This window comes from Nicotiana tabacum, chromosome 7, assembly GCF_000715075.1.
Source record: "Nicotiana tabacum cultivar K326 chromosome 7, ASM71507v2, whole genome shotgun sequence".
NCBI classification, from domain to species: Eukaryota; Viridiplantae; Streptophyta; class Magnoliopsida; order Solanales; family Solanaceae; genus Nicotiana; species Nicotiana tabacum.
Window position 1 is genome coordinate 136,738,318 of NC_134086.1, and position 16,471 is coordinate 136,754,788.

General features: G+C 37.2%; 1 pseudogene; it reads right to left on the reverse strand.

Annotated features, from left to right (window-relative positions):
• Positions 1 to 12,086: 12,086 nt before the first annotated feature.
• On the reverse strand, positions 12,087 to 13,029 carry LOC107769847 (mitogen-activated protein kinase kinase kinase 20-like; annotated as a pseudogene).
• Between the last annotated feature and the right edge of the window lie 3,442 nt (positions 13,030 to 16,471).

Genomic DNA, 16,471 nt, shown 5'->3' on the forward strand with positions numbered 1-16,471 from the left:
GGAGTGCAATCTCAGGATTTAAAAAGTCCATTGGGAACAAGTGTCAGTGAGATTTTATGCAAATGTTTAGAAGGAACATATGATATGTCTACACCTCTCTCATATAAAGAGAATTTTCGAGTTCAAATTTATGCCAATCAAGGTTTGATGAAATTTTTATGATATGTTGATTGTTAGCTTTAGTGAACTATTAGAATGAGTATTAATTGTAAATGTTACAGAATCTTCTGAAGCTGCAAGGGAAGAAGATGGAGTGGAGTATTAAGAGAAAAGTGGAGTACAATCTCAAGACTTACAAAATACCCAAGGAACAAGCATAAGTGAGATTGTTTCCAAATGCATAGATGGAACATGCGATCTCTCTACACCTCGCTCTCTTACCGACAATATTGGAAGCCAAGAAAATGCTAGTGAATATAATGATTTAACTGCGATGATCTTGACAGTTGCAAACGATTAGACAATGCTTTTTTTTTTTAATTTTATATATGTTTGTTTTAATCAAAGATTAGTAAGAAGTACTAATTGTGTTAGCTCTTGTAAATATTTTGCAGAATCTTGTGAACTTGCAATTAAAGAACATGGAGAACAGTTGCAAGATAAAGAAACTGTGTAGTTGGAAGATAAAGAAAATGCACCAATATGTCAGCTCAATTGTCTGTTGAAAAGATACAAGAAGGCAGTGTGAACAAGACAGGTATTGATTATGTCCTAGATATTATATTCATAATTGAAAATGCCAGTACATTTCAAAAATAATATTCTTAGTTTTTGTCTCTTCATTTGATGACTTGCAACAAACTTATATATATAGTATTGTCTGCAGAACAAAACAAAGATGAAGATCTTAACCAATATACTAGGAAAAGGAAGAGAGATAGTATTGGTTATGATGATCCATCATTTTCTATTCTTACTCCTACTCCTACAAGTACACAAATGAGCATTGATGAGGGTTTGTCTATGAAGGTTGAAGGAAATGTTGAAGAAGATCTTGGTCGAAGTAAAAGAAATAAGAAGCTTAGTTGGCAGTTGAAATCTCCTTTTGAACACGAAAGAAAAAGAGAAACAGCGGTGGCACACAATGAAAATACTCCTAAGAAAACGGGCTGGTTAAAATCAAAATATACTCGTACATGTATTTTTCATTATACCAAAGATGATGCAAAATTATTGAAGAAATTCATTGTGTGGTTGGGCAAGGAGAAAAGGAAAGGTCGCAAAAAGCGTAAGTCCCTAAATGTATTTTATTATTTGTTAATTACTTAAATTCGTGTCCTTAACTTGTAATTTTAAATTTAGAACTAAGTATATTGATATTAAAATTCCTAAAGTTAAGTGTCCTTAACTTTTGAATTTGGAAATCAAAGTTAAGGACCAAGTGTCCTTAACTTTTCAACTTGGAATTCAAAGTTCAGGACCAAGTGTCCTGAACTTTTGAACTTGTAAGTCAAAGTTCAGGACCATGTGTCCTTAACTTTTGAATTTGTAAGTCTAAGTTCAGGACCATGTATGAACTTGAAACTTGAAGTTCAGGACCAAGTGTCCTTAACTTTTGAAGTTGGAACTATAGGTTAAGGACTACATGTCCTTAACTTTTATACTTGTTAGTCTAAGTTAAGGACAAAGTGTCCTGAACTTTTAAACTTGTAAGTCTAAGTTCAGGACCATGTGTCCTTAACTTTTGAACTTGAAACTGAAACTTCAGGACCAAGTGTCCTTAACTTTTCAACTTGAAACTCAAACTTCAGGACCAAGTGTCCTTAGCTTTTCAACTTGAAAGTCTAAGTTCAGGACTAACTTCTAACTTTGATATTTTCAAAATTTTCAGGGGACAAACTAATATATATGTTGATGATAATGGTGTGAGAAATAATTCATGTAAATTGTATCATCAAAAAATCATTAGCAAAATGTTTTTCCTTGAGCTTTCAGATAGTAGCTTTGTGCTTGATGATAAGGTTTGATAATTTGCAAGGCATTTATTTTCTTTATTCTTAATTTATCATTTTTTAATTATTTTATGACTGATGGATTTGTATTATTTTTTGCCTTTTTATGAAGCATATTGACATTGCCCTATATTATCTGAGAAAGAAGGAATGCTACCACCCTCGCAACCATCCTTTTTGTTGCACAACTACAAATATACTTTTTGATAACTATATGGTGCTTGTGTATAAGGATTTTAATGAAGATGCTGCAAATAAGTTTGGTGTGGTGATAATCAATTGTTTCTGACACCATATGTGTGGGGTGACTGTAAAGACCCGATCGGTCATTTTGGGATTTTGCACTTTGCTTGCCAGTTCTCAGGCATGACTACCCCTGTGTGATGTATTGTGACTTATGTGAATAGTTGGTTTTGCTTTTTTCAGGGTAATCAGAATGAATTAGGAAGAACAGTTCTCAGTTTTAAGTTTAAAATTTGAAAGGTTTGACCAAGATTTGACTTGTTGGTATATGATCTCGGATCGGAATTTTTAAGATTTGGTTAGCTTCATTAGGTGATTTGTGACTTGGGAGCGTGATCGAACTGTGTTTTGGAGGTCAATGGAAAGGTTTAGGATTGAATTGGCAAAAATGGGATTTTGGCATTTTCCGGTTGATAGGAAAGATTTTGATATAATGGTAGAAATGGAACTCCGGAAGTTGGAGCAGGTCCGTTGTGTCATATGTGACGTGTGTACAAAATTTCAGGTCATTCGGACGTGGTTTGGTATACTTTTTGATCGAAAGCGTAATTCGGAAGATTTTGGAAGTTTAGGCTTGAATCCGATGTGTTTTGGGTGATTCGATATTGTTTGAGGTGTTTTGAAGATTGGTACAAATTTGACTGATGGTATGTGACTTGTTTGTGGTTTTGGTTGAGGTCCCGGGGGCCTCGGGGTGATTCCGGATGGGTGACGAAAGAATTGGAATTGAGTTTTTGCAGCTGAAGCTTTTGGTTTCTGTCATAATCACACTTGTGGTTGTGAGGCCACAAGTGCGATGATCGCAGAAGTGGAAGGCAGCTATAGATGCGGCCAAGAGGAAGTTCTTCAGGAACCGCAGAAGCGGTGAAGTGGGTGCACCTGCGGTAGTGCAAGTGCGAGTTTTTAACCATAGATGTAGTAATTTCCAATTTAATGAAAACCGCAGATGTGGTGGTTTTGGTCGTAGAAGCGATACCGCAGAAGTAGGAAAGGGACTGCAGGTGCGAAAATGCCTGGGTCAGAAAGTATAAAAATGTTCCCTTCGCGATTTTTAGGGGGTTTCACCATATTTCATTCGGGAGAAAGCTTTGGAGAGCTAATTGAAGAGGAAACCAAAGGATAATCTCGTGGAGGTAAGATTTTTGACTTCATAACTCGTTTATATGTGATTAAAGGCTTAATTAGTGGTGAAAGTTTGGGAAATATCAGTGCAAAAATGGGTAATTAGGGCTTGAGATTAAGAGACATTTGAGTGGGGATTTGAGGGGCCATTTGAGGTCCGATTTTGATGTTCTTGATATGTATAGACTCGTGAGAGGATGAGGATTCCGTAGATGTTAATTTTGTTGGATTCCAAGACGTGGTCCCGGTGGCCGGGTTTGAGTAATTTCGGAATTTTTGATGTAAATTGGATATTTTCGAGTGGGCTTTGTTCCCTTAGCATATTTTAATAGTTATGTACTGATTGTGGCTAGATTTGGAGCATATAGAGGTCGATTCATGAGGGCAAAGGCATCGTGGGATAGAGTTTGGACCGGATCGAGGTGACTAATAATTGTAAATGATGTCATGAGGGTATGAAACCCGGGATTGCACATCGTTGTACTATATTAAGGTGATGCACATGCTACATGACGAGCGCAGTGTCGTGCACTATTGGGGATTGTGACTTAGTCCATCTCGATTGATTATTTTACCGCGTATTTGACTGAAATCTATTTGCTATCATCATGTTTTGGGCTGAATGCCATATTTGGGCCTCGTGCCAACTATTTGAACCCTTAGGGGATTTTTACTGACAATTCCTCACTGTTTTGACTTTATACTTGAACTCAGTCATGCTATATTCTACTATTTTCATAACTCAGCCATGTTTACTTTGTTTTAAACACTAAATGATACTTTCAAAGATATTTTAGGCTGAGCATCATGTTTTACTGTTTTCTGCGCGGCTTATGAGGTTCTAACTGAGTAAGGCCGAGGGCCTATGTTGTGAGGAACACTAATTATGATTATGAGGCCGAGATCCTGAGATTTGTACGCCACGAGGTATCTTATTGATATGAGGCCGAGAGCCTATGTGATTATGTCACGAGATGGCTTGATATTGCGCTTGGGCTGTAAGGGGCCCCTCCAAGAGTCTACACACCCCTAGTGAGCATGGGTACCCATTGTGATGTGAGATATAGCCCGATGGGCTGGTTTTGTTTCTGAGATATTGCCCGAGGGGCGGATTTATTGACATTGTGCTCGAGGAGCGATTCTTTATGTGTTTATCTTTCTTATTTGCCTATCATTTGCTTGCTTAATTGTTAAAAAGGCATTTTATGAAGTTTAAACTGAACTTAGTGATTTTACACATCTTTACTGCAACACTATTTCTACTGGCTTTTACTGCTTCCTTATAGTCTGTTATGTGTCTTACGTGATTTCTTACTTCTCAGCCTTTATTTATGATTATTACTCACTGAATTGGAGTACTCACTTTACTCCCTGCACCCCGTGTGCAGATTCAGGCACTTCTGATCCTGCTTGCGAGGGTTGAGAGCTCCCCGCAAATTTCGGAGTCCACGAGGTAGCTGCTCGGAGTTCGCAGCCCCGTGCTTCTCCCCCTTTATCTCATTTCCTTTCCCTTATTAGTGATTCTATAATAGCTTTATAGATGCTTCAGACTTTTATTAAATTTATAGATGCTCATGACTGGTGACACCCCGGTACCGGGTTGTGATGGGTTTGTTTTCCGCAAATTGTATTGTTTACTACTTATTTTGGAATTTATCATGTTTAAGACTTAATACTTATTATTTTAATTGCTTAAAATTGAAATGGGAATGTGTCGGCTGACCTTGTCTTCATGAGAGGCACGACCGGATCCGGGTTTAGGGTCGTGACAGTGACAGTCGTAGATGTGGAATTGCTTGGACAGAAGTTGACAACATCTTTTTTCCATGTCGGCTTCCTTCAGAGGATGATAATGATGTGCCACATTTTCTTTTAGGGGTATTGAACTTGAATGAGAAAAAGATTGATGTGTACAATTCCATATATAGTGTGCCATATGAGGCAGGAATGAATCACATTAAAATGTATGCACATATGATCCTCCACTTGCTAAAGTTCTCACAGTTTGAGAAACATCACAAGTCTTTTGGAAATGCATTCAACAAATTTGATAGTCAGTGGCAAAGATCACCACACTAAACTGGATCATACGTGTTATTATTTGCTATATAATTTATATGTACTTTAGATTTATTATTTAATTGACTCCATATCTTACATTTTTCTTAGGACTGATTGTCGTGCATTCTTAATCAAGTATGTGGAGTTGTTGATGATGGGAAAGGATGTGGAGAATTTCCAACCTGAAGACATAAAAGACTTTAGAAAAGAACTTGCAGCAAATCTTTGGGCACATGGAGAGTGGAAAAGAAATTCTAGTTATGACACACCACCAGAAAATGTTGACGACGACTATGATAGTGAAAATGAAACTTGTTGTCCAAAAGAGCTGTACTTTAGTTGTAAAGAAAGTTAGTTGTGGTTGATTTTTTGTATAAAGTTGCTGTAAAGAATCCAAACGAATTCTCAAATATATTGTAAATTCCTCAAAAGGCACTTTTATTTTGTTTGCATAGCATAATTTTTTGTCACAACTATGCAAAATTACAATTTCAGAAGTAATATGAAGGCATCATGTTATTAATTTCTTTGTTTCTGTCAAGTATTGATTTGTCCATTGAGCTTGTAAGTATTAGTTCAGGACCAAATGTAATTGAACTTCAAATTTAAAGTTCAGGACCAATTGTCTTAACTTTTGAACTTGTAAGTCAAAGTTTATGAGCATGTGTCCTTAACTTTTGAACTTGAAACTGAAACTTCAGGACCAAGTGTCCTTAACTTTTGAACTTGAAACTCAAACTTCAGGACCAAGTGTCATTAACTTTTCAACTTGAAAGTCTAAGTTCAGGACCATGTGTCCTCAACTTTTGAAATTGAATCCTTAACTTTTGAACTTGGAACTCAAACTTCAGGACCAAGTGTCCTTATTTTTTGTATTTGGAATTATAAGTTAAAGACCAAGTGTTCTTAACGTTTCAACTTGTAAGTCAAAGTTAAGGACTTCATGGCCTTAACTTTTGAACATGAAACTCAAAGTTAAGGACTATCTATCTTTAACTTTTGAACTTGTAAGTCAAAGTTAAGGACAAACAGACCTTAACTTTTGAACTTTGAACTCAAAATTAAGGACTGCTTGTCCTTAAGTTTTGAACCTGTAAGTCAAACATAAGGACTGTCTGTCCTTAACTTTTGAACTTTGAACTCAAAAGAAACAAAAAGAACGTAAGTAGAAAGAAATTTTGAAAATTCAGACATCTGCTCAAATAATAATAATAATCTAAATGAATCCAATTTATAGCAAAAACTTAAAAGAGTCGATAAACATAAGTGGATATATCTATTATTCTCTATGCTTTCTTAAAAATGGATGGACTGCCGGAGAATATATACAAGTTGTTCTATTATGGCCAATTCTTCTGTAACGACCACATTTGAATGTTATTTTTGATGACTCGATAGCTGCAATATGCCTTTTCTTCTGCCTTCTACCTGGTGGCACTTTGAAATCTGGAGGTTTAACAATTTGAGACTTAACACTCTCTGGTACAATCCAAGAATCAGTATGTCCTACAGGATGTATTTGTCTTTCATATGTTTTCAGCCAAGATTCCTTTAAGTACTAATGCGAGCAAAAGTTGGACTTCTTGATGTTTCTCTTCTCGATAGCTGCAATTGCATATATACATGGTAATTCATCAAATTGAAACTGAAAACAATCACATGTTCTTTTGTTTAAGTCCACCAAGAAAGTTATTCCTTCTTCTTCAACTCTAGAACGCCATGAATCAACAAGGAAGACCTTTAATGTTGAAAAATTATAAGTTACTATATTATGTTAAATTATATTAAAATAATAACCTAAACATAGAACATAATACTTACATTCCAAGTAAATGCTAAATCTATCTTTTTCTTCAATTCCTCTTCTACCCAACAAGAAACATCATAAAAAGTTCCTTCTGCTTCATTTCTCCTTTAATAAAACCAACGTTGTAGCTTCACTTGAATGAAATCCATCATTCTTAATATAGGCAGCTCCCTTGCTTCTAATAGGACAAAATTCATTGACTCAACTGTGTTTGTTGTGAGCATGTCATATCTTCGTCGTGGACTACAAAAACGTACCCACCTTTCCGGTGGTTCTTCCATCAAATAGTCATAAGTCTTCTTATCTACTTCTATATCTGACATGTAAAGATCAAATTCTTTGCGCCTGTATACTCTTGCAGCAGTTTGAAAAAGTTTTATGACCTCACTTTTCACTTTCCTTCGCTTTAGGTTCTGCTCCAAATGATAGATACAAATCATATGATGGCTTTCAGAATATACCTTTGCGATGGCATATGCAATAGATTGATGCCTTTCTGATAAAAAAAATAAATTCTCACGACTTCCAATTGCATTGCGAAGCTCACTAAAGTACCACTCATAGGAATTGTTATTTTCAGATTCTGCTATTCCAAAGGCTAGTGGGAAAATTTGGTTATTTGCATCTTTTGAAACTGAAATCATTAAAACACCACAAAATTTTGACTTCAAAAAAGTTGCATCAACAGCAATCACTGGTCTACAATGATTTCAACCAGATATTGATGATCCATATGCATAAAACATATAAAGAAACCTAAAAATACAATATAAAACAAGGTTAACAGAAGTTAAGGACATGCAGTCCTTAACTTAGACTAACAAGGTCAAAAGTTAAGGATAGGTAGTCCTGAACTTCTGGTTACAAGGACAAAAGTTAAGAACAAGTAGTCCTGAAGTTAGACTAACAAGGTCAAAATTTAAGAGCAGGCATTCCTTAAATTAGAGTTACAAGTTATAAAGTTAAGGACATGCAGTCCTTAACTTTGAGTTCAAAGTTCAAAAGTTAAGGACATGGAGTCCTTAACTTAGACTAACAAGGTCAAAAGTTAACGTCACCATGTCCTTAATTTTATAACTTGCAATTCTAAGTTAAGGACCAAGTGTCCTTAACTTTTTGACTACACACATGAAAGTTAAGGACAACACTTCCTTAACTTTTTAACTGGTTAAAAACAGCATGTCCTAAAGTTTATAAAACAGACTAATAATTTTTTTTGATTGTTTACCTGTTGTTGTCGTCTATCTTTATGTTAGTATGTGTTCCCGGGTTTTTACTTCTCATCGTATACAAGTATGAAGACAATAATTCATAATTCTCTTCAGGAGTTCCTCTTATTAAAGAGAGAGCACATTGAGTAGCACGCCATCCCTTATGATACCCAATGTCTAGTCCATGCAATTTTTGCATTTCTGCCATGACAAAAGCTGGTGTAACTTCAAACCTTGGGTCTCGAAGATTGTCAATAATGTAACCACTAATCAACTTTGAAGTTGCATGCCTTTGATCAACTTTCATAGTGTTAACAGAGCAGTCATTATTTTTCTCAATCTTTACTATCTTGAACAGTGTTGAATCTTTAATTCTGAAAGAATGCACACACCACCCATACCTATCATCATTGCATTTCAACGAATATCTTGTTGAGCTTGATCTAACAACCTTGAATTCAAAATGTCCTTTAATTGCTATATTCGAAAAATAGTTAATTATACTCTTCTTTTTGTCAAATATTGATCCCACTTTTATTTCATCCAACAAAGCATTTTCTCTTAATATCGTAGTTCAGGATTCTTTTTTTTTTCAAATTTGACCTTCGTCTAGTTAGTTGAGTAGAGGTTTTTCAGCAACTTCTTCGATTACCGGTGCACTCTCTAAGACTTGAATACCCAAAGCTTGTTCGTTGTCAATCTCTATAATGCTTTGTCCTTCTACTTGAATAGAATCAAATGTTTAAAGCACATCTTCAGTTATTGGTTGAGCTTCAACCATATCTATTTCCATTATCTGTTGGCATTTATTTTGATTGTCATGTTGAGTTTCTCTGTTGACATGTTCAAAGGTGCTTGTTGATCCAAAAACTCTTTCCGAAATATCAACAATGAAACGACAGCCTTTGAAGAGTGAATGACTTTTTAGTAACTCTATATATGTTTGAAGATCTAAATCTTTGGATACAAGCATTCCCTTGATTGTTCCAAGGTTGATATCTAACCATATCACTGCTTCAAACTCGTCTCTATCCAATTCAATAACTTCAAAGATCTGTTTAATGAAATCTTCAAACCGAATTGCCTTAGGTACTAAAACAAGTTTTGTTTGATGATCAAGATACTTATAGTATTCACTCCAGCTACCATTAAAAGCAACTATAATGCATATTGTTTCCATCCTGCAAGTCACGAAAATGGGAAACTCAGAACATATTTTAAAGAGCAATCCTTGTATAATTAAAAACATGTACTGTAAGTTCAAGACCAAGTTAAGGGCCAAGTGTCCTTAACTTTTGAATTTGGAATTTAAAGTTAAGGACCGAGTGTCCTTAACTTCAGGACCAAGTGTCCTTAACTTCAGGACCAAGTGTCCTTAACTTCAGGACCAAGTTTCCTTAACTTTTTAACTTGGAACTTAAAGTTCAGGACCAAGTGTCCTTAAGTTATGAACTTGGAACTGTAAGTAAATGACAAAGTGTCCTTAACTTTTGAACTTGGAATTCAAAGTTAAGGACCAAGTATCCTTAACGTTTGAACTTGTAAATAAAAGCTCAAGACCAAGTGTCCTTAACTTTTGAACTTGGAATTCAAAGTTAAGGATCAAGTGTCTTTAACTTTTAAACTTGAAACTTGAAGTTAAGGACTGCATGTCCTTAACTTTTTAACTTGTAACTCTAAGTTAAGGACCAAGTGTCCTTAACTTTTGAACATGTAACTCAAAGTTCAGGACCAAGTGTCCTTAACTTTTCAACTTGAAACTCAAACTTCAGGAACAAGTGTCCTTACTTTTTAACTTGAAACTCAAACTTCAGGACCAAGTGTCCTTAACTTTTTCAAAACAATTTGCAAAACTATGATAATATGTCCTTAATATTCAGAAGAACAACAAAAAAGTTAAGGACATTGTGTCCTTAACTTTTTCAATTCAATTGGCAAAATCAGGACACTATATCCTTAATATTAGTAACAACGGTCATGTTAAGGACACCAAATCCTTAACATTATGTGCTTAATTTTTATAGAATTATCACATGACGTGATGTCCTTAACCTTATCAATCCAGAAATTCAAAAAATAGTCAAATTCCTAGCATCAAATTCATGGTAACGAAATAAAAATCAATAGAAACACACAAAAGCATAACTTACTGTAAATTTATGTCGATTTTTGGAGGAGAAAGTTGAATTCGATAGTTTCAAATCAGAAGAGAAGCTTCTGCAATTCTAGAGTTTGAAATTCGACGATCACAGTCTGCTACTACTGCTGCTAATCGTCTAGTCAGGTAAACGTTAATAAAAGCGTAGGTATAGGTTATAGCAGAAGGGTATTTTCGTCCAGTCAGGTAAAAGTTTATTCAACCAGTGGCTAAAGACTAAAGACATTTAAAACACTGGCTTTAAACTAAGGACATGTGCTCTTAATGGCTATTGTGCATAATCTCCCAAAAAACAAAAAGCCTTAACATTATCGCCCTTCAACCGAACTGACTCAGTCAAATCTTCAACGATCGAGTCAACTTGTTCGCGTCGACTCACAGTGAGTCTCAACTCAGCTCGCTTAAACAAAGCATCCGCTTTCTCCAGCTCTGATTGCGACTTCACGATGAGCGGCGAAAGTGCTCAATCGAATCAAGATCTTACGTCTTAAATCCCTACAAATCGAGAGCTAAAGCCTCGAGTATGTGAGTTGTGGCATTTTTCGGGTCTAAAGTGATAGCTAAGTCAGCTTCGGCTTCAATAGATTTGTCTAATGAAGCGGCGGCGGATCGATCCATCACGAATGATGATTTGGCTTGGGAAAGAAGTTGAGCTCAATATGGTCAATTCACAAGAGGGACACCTATAGCTTTTCGTCAAGCTACTTACGACTTTTTCAAGTCATCACTCATCACATGCTGTGTTACCAGAATGCCAAATAGATGCAACAATGATAACACGTGATGATACAATAGCATACATAAAAGTAACAACAGATACAACTTTATCAATTCATAATAGCTGAACAAGTCAACTACTTATAATAATGCCAAAGCAAAAAATACAAAGAAGCAGGTCTATCTGTTGATTAACAAAACAACAAATCTTTTCAAGAAATGATTCAATTTAAAGAGGTAGGGGTGTAATTAAACCAAAAGCAATAAGATTACGTGATCACAACTTCACAAAGGAATTAACCATTTTTGGCTTAAAAACAATCAGTAATACAAATATACCAATACTGAGACATGTACTACAAAACTAGTGCCAATAAGCGATATCTAAAAATCACATACAAGAAGAAACCTTTTCTTTGTAAGGTGTGTTCATCGACTATAAGCATAGACACAGTTTATTTTTTTGAATAAAAAGGGGCTGCACCTGAGATCATCTTGATCATAAGCTGCCTACGTACCCCCAAAACAAATCCTAAAAGGGGGATCAAGCCCACACGTAGTTCTTTACATATACAGTATTCAATTGTATTGTTTTTTTAACTAAGAAGGGGTTGCACCTGATCATCTTGGTTGCAGGCTACCTATGTGCCCCAAACAAATCCTAAAGGGGGATCAAGCCCACACACTGTTCTTTTACATATACAATAAATGAATTTTCTTTCATGAATCATCTATCTACTGTCAGTAGCTAGCAGCCTTTCATGAATTCCGTTCTCTACTTTCTTCAGATTCAGCAGGTGCATTCTGATCATGCATCAATGCTCTATAACCAAATCGCTAATGTGTGGCTGTGTCTTGAATGATGTTTTTCGATGGGGTCTGCGCAAAAGGGAAATGTAACCACTTTGCTTCTTCCTTGTCTTTGTTGTAGGCTGCACATTGTTGGTTGATTTCATAAAAGAAATATTCAAGAGCATGTCGGCAGTCCAACACGAGCTCGGATTCTTGACCAGACAACTTCTTACAAAATCTTTTGCCTCTGCTGACAGTTTCGCACTCTCAAAACTTAGTTCCTTATACCCGATTCGGTGTAACACATCATCAACCTTTGCATAAGAATTGGATGATTCCATAGGGGTGTCCTAGTGATCAATTCGTAGACAGTGCAGCTAAGAGCCCAGATATCCGCCTCTGGACTGTACTCCCGCTTAAGCACGAATTCAGGTGCCATGTACCTTTTAGTTCCCCTGCGTCCTTGCTTTTGTGTCCAGCTCTAATCCAAAGTCATAACAAGACCGAAATCAGCGATCTTGGAAATCTATGTTGTATCATCATCAGTAGGAGTAACAAGTAGAATGTTGTGAGGCTTTATATCGCAGTGAATGATTCCCACACCATGAATGCAACTAAGCCCTAAAACGATAATTTTGGTGTGTTTTTTAACTTCCACCAGATGCATATTCTAACTATAAGTTGTAGAGGAGAACACCGTCTTCTAGCGTAACTTTAACCGAAAGAGCGAATAACGTGAGAAGAATCTTCGAACAAGCAGAGAAATTCCCTCTCTACTAGATGCGATTCAGAACGGCTGAACATACAAGACTTTACCACAATCAGTGATGGAATTAGACAATGACGAACAGTAGTAGTGAAATTGGTATCATCAGTGGAAGCTAACGAAACAAAGCCAAAGCCTCATTTCCCCAACGTTCTCCCTCTCTTCCACATAACTTCTACTTCTTCTTATCCTTCCGCCATTAGAAATAACTAGGTTACTACTGTATTAGTCAAAATCTGACCTTTGTGGTCGACCCAACCGAACCCCGTCCAAGCGGCAAGATAGTAAAAGATGCCATGATTTGTTCCAAATCACGTACTCACAGTGCTTGTTAAATCGAATAACAATACTTAGGGAACGACAAAAACGGATGTGGTATGAAGGTGCCTTGACCCGAGAACGTTGCAAGGATTCCATAACTATATATAGGGAGGGAACCTTCCTAGAAAGGGGGGCTTTTTCTCTTTCCTCTCCTCTATAATCTTACTAACAAAAGGAAGATAAAACAATCTTCCACTCATTATGTAAAGGGATGATCTCCATCAATCGGTGAAAAATGAAATGAAAAAGATCAACTAGATTGGTCATTTCTATTTTATCTTATACATCATCTCCCGATTTGTCTGTAGATCTGGAATTTACTATATATGACTAAGATTTACCTCTTCATCTTCTTTAATTGATTTAATAAAAAAGATTTCAATATCTTTTAGTCAAACAATTTGGCGCCGTCTGTGGGGATTTCTTAGTAAAATTTCCTAGTCTCTTCCAGATCAAAAATCGTACACATGATCACCCACCAAAAGAGCGGTAAGTAAACCTCACATGCCAACATATATCATGATGCTACATGCAAATGGAAGCTACAACCAGCATCCTCCCCCGCATGTCAGGCAACTTAGGAACTAGCCAAAGGAAGCCCAAAACTGCTCGGGGCCAAGGAACGAAAAAGGAGGGGAAAGAGAGCTGAATACGACTGTTGAATTCAGAAGCCACCGCCCCATCAACCATCGAAACACCAAACAAAACGAGCAACACTATAGTCCCACCCTCATCCACCAACTCCTTGAATCGGGGGAAGGAGAATATCATGTTGGCCCACCTTCTGATGTTCACTCAAACGGGAACGCGAGCGCCGCACGGGCAAGCGAGCAAAGAAACATCTCAACTGAAAAAATGAGAAATTACTACAAAACAACTGAAATATCGTCCACTTGATGACCCAACTCTAAAAAAAACTGGGATTCACCAGAGGATACCCAACTCTCCAAAAAATTGGGAGCAACGACGGGTTAATATTTCAATGAAAGTTTGAAATAATACCCTTAAGCCTAAGGGCCTTCGCCATAAAGAAAAGAGTTCGACCTCGATCGAACCACGACGGGTTAATATAAAGTTCGAAATAACACCCCTAAGGCCAAGGGCCTTCGCCAAAAAGAAAAAAGTTCGACCTCGATCGAATGACAACGGGTAATATTTCGACGAAAGTTCGAAATAACACCCTTAAGGCCAAGGGCCTTCGCCAAAAGGGATGTGTTCGACCTCGATCGAACAACGACGGGTTAATATTTCGATGAAAGTTTGAAATAACACCCTTAAGTCCAAGGGCCTTCGCCAAAAAGAAAAAGTTCGACGTCGATCGAACGACGACAAAAGTTTGAAATAACACCCTTAAGGCCAAGGGCCTTCGCCAAAAAGGAAAGAGTTCGACCTCGATCGAACGATGACGGGTTAATATTTCGACGAAAGTTTGAAATAACACCCTTAAGGCTAAGGGCCTTCGCCAAAAAGAAAAAAATTTGACCTCGATCGTACGACGAAGTGTTAATATATCGACGAAAGTTCGAAATAATACCCTTAAGGCCAAGGGCCTTTGCCAAAAAGGAAAGAGTTCGACCTCGATCGAACAATGACGGGTTAATATTTCGATGAAAGTTCGAAATAACACCCTTAAGGCCAAGGGCCTTCTACCAAAAAGAAGAGTTCGACCTCGATCGAACAACGATGGGTTAATATTTCGACGAAAGTTCGAAATAACACCCTTAAGGCCAAGGGCCTTCGCAAAAAAGAAAAGAGTTAGACCTCGATCAAATGATGACATGTTCATATTTCGATGAAAGTTCAAAATAACACCCTAAAGGCCAAGGGCCTTCGCCAAAAAGAAAAAAGTTCGACCTCGATCGAACGACAACAAGTTAATATTTCGATGAAAGTTCGAAATAACGCCCTTAAGGCCAAAGGACTTCACCAAAAAGAAAAGAGTTCGACCTCGATCGAACGACGACGGATTAATATTTTGATGAAAGTTCGAAATAACACCCTTAAGGGCAAGGGCCTTTGCCAAAAAGAAAAGAGTTCGACCTCGATCGAGCAATGACGGGTTAATATTTTGACGAAAGTTCGAAATAACACCCTAGAGGCCAAAGGCTTTCGCCAAAAAGAAAAAAAGTTCGACCTCGATCGAATGATGACGGGTTAATATTTCGACAAAAGTTTGAAATAATGCCCTTAAGGCAAAGGGCCTTTACCAAAAAGAAAAGAGTTCGACCTCGATCGAATGACGACGGGTTAATATTTCGACGAATGTTCGAAATAACCTTTAAGGCCAAGGGCCTTCGCCAAAAAGGAAAGAGTTCGACCTCGATCGAGCTACGATGAGTTAATATTTCGACGAAAGTTCGAAATAACACCCTTAAAGCCAAAGGCCTTCGCCAAAAAGAAAAAAGTTCGACCTCGATCGAACGACGACAGGTTGATATTTCGATGAAAGTTCAAAATAAGACCCTTAAGGCCAAGGGCCTTCGCCAAAAAAAAAAGAGTTCGACCTCAATCGAACAATGACGAGTTAATATTTCGATGAAAGTTCGAAACATCCTCGGGGCTAAAGGCCATTTTAAATAAAAAAAGGGGTATAATAGAATTGGGACTCACGGCGGGATAATATATCGATATGAACTCGAAAGTAACTTCATTACGACTAAGGTCGCCATTAAAAAATGTTCAATGCCAGCTGAACTGTGATGGGATAGTTCTTTGACATAAGTTTGAAAATATCGCCCCGACAGCTAAAACCGCCATCAAAATCCTAGTCAATCCGTGTGGAACTAAATTCCCTAAGAATCGGGAACTCGCCACACAGAGATCTACTTCTTTGCTCCAGAGTTATAAAAAACAAAACAGGGAAAGAAATACAAGAGGCGTGCAACAATGAAAAATTCCTCTTTATACGAAGCTACTGCGCAAACAGCCGCAGATTACATACGGCTAAACCAATAAAATCCAAGAAAAAGTAATAAATAACCAATTAAAAAAAGGAAATGAACAAAGACATCAATTTTTTCACTCGGCATCATCACCGCCACCCTCTTCACCACCATCTCCAGGAAGTCCTCCTTCATCATCACCACCTTTATCGGCCTTCGGCGTCATAGGGTCATATCCACAGTTAAAACCAGCCTCTCGTGCCTTCGCCCGTGCTCCTTCATATGCAGCCTTGGGAACACTGCTTGCCTCCCACAAACTCTTATATATATCCCATTGGGTTTCAACATAAACCCAAAGCTCGTGCAAACAACGAGGAAAAACAGCAGAGGAAGATTTGACTTGAGCCAACAGTCGCTCCTTTTCGGCCTCAAGAGCAGC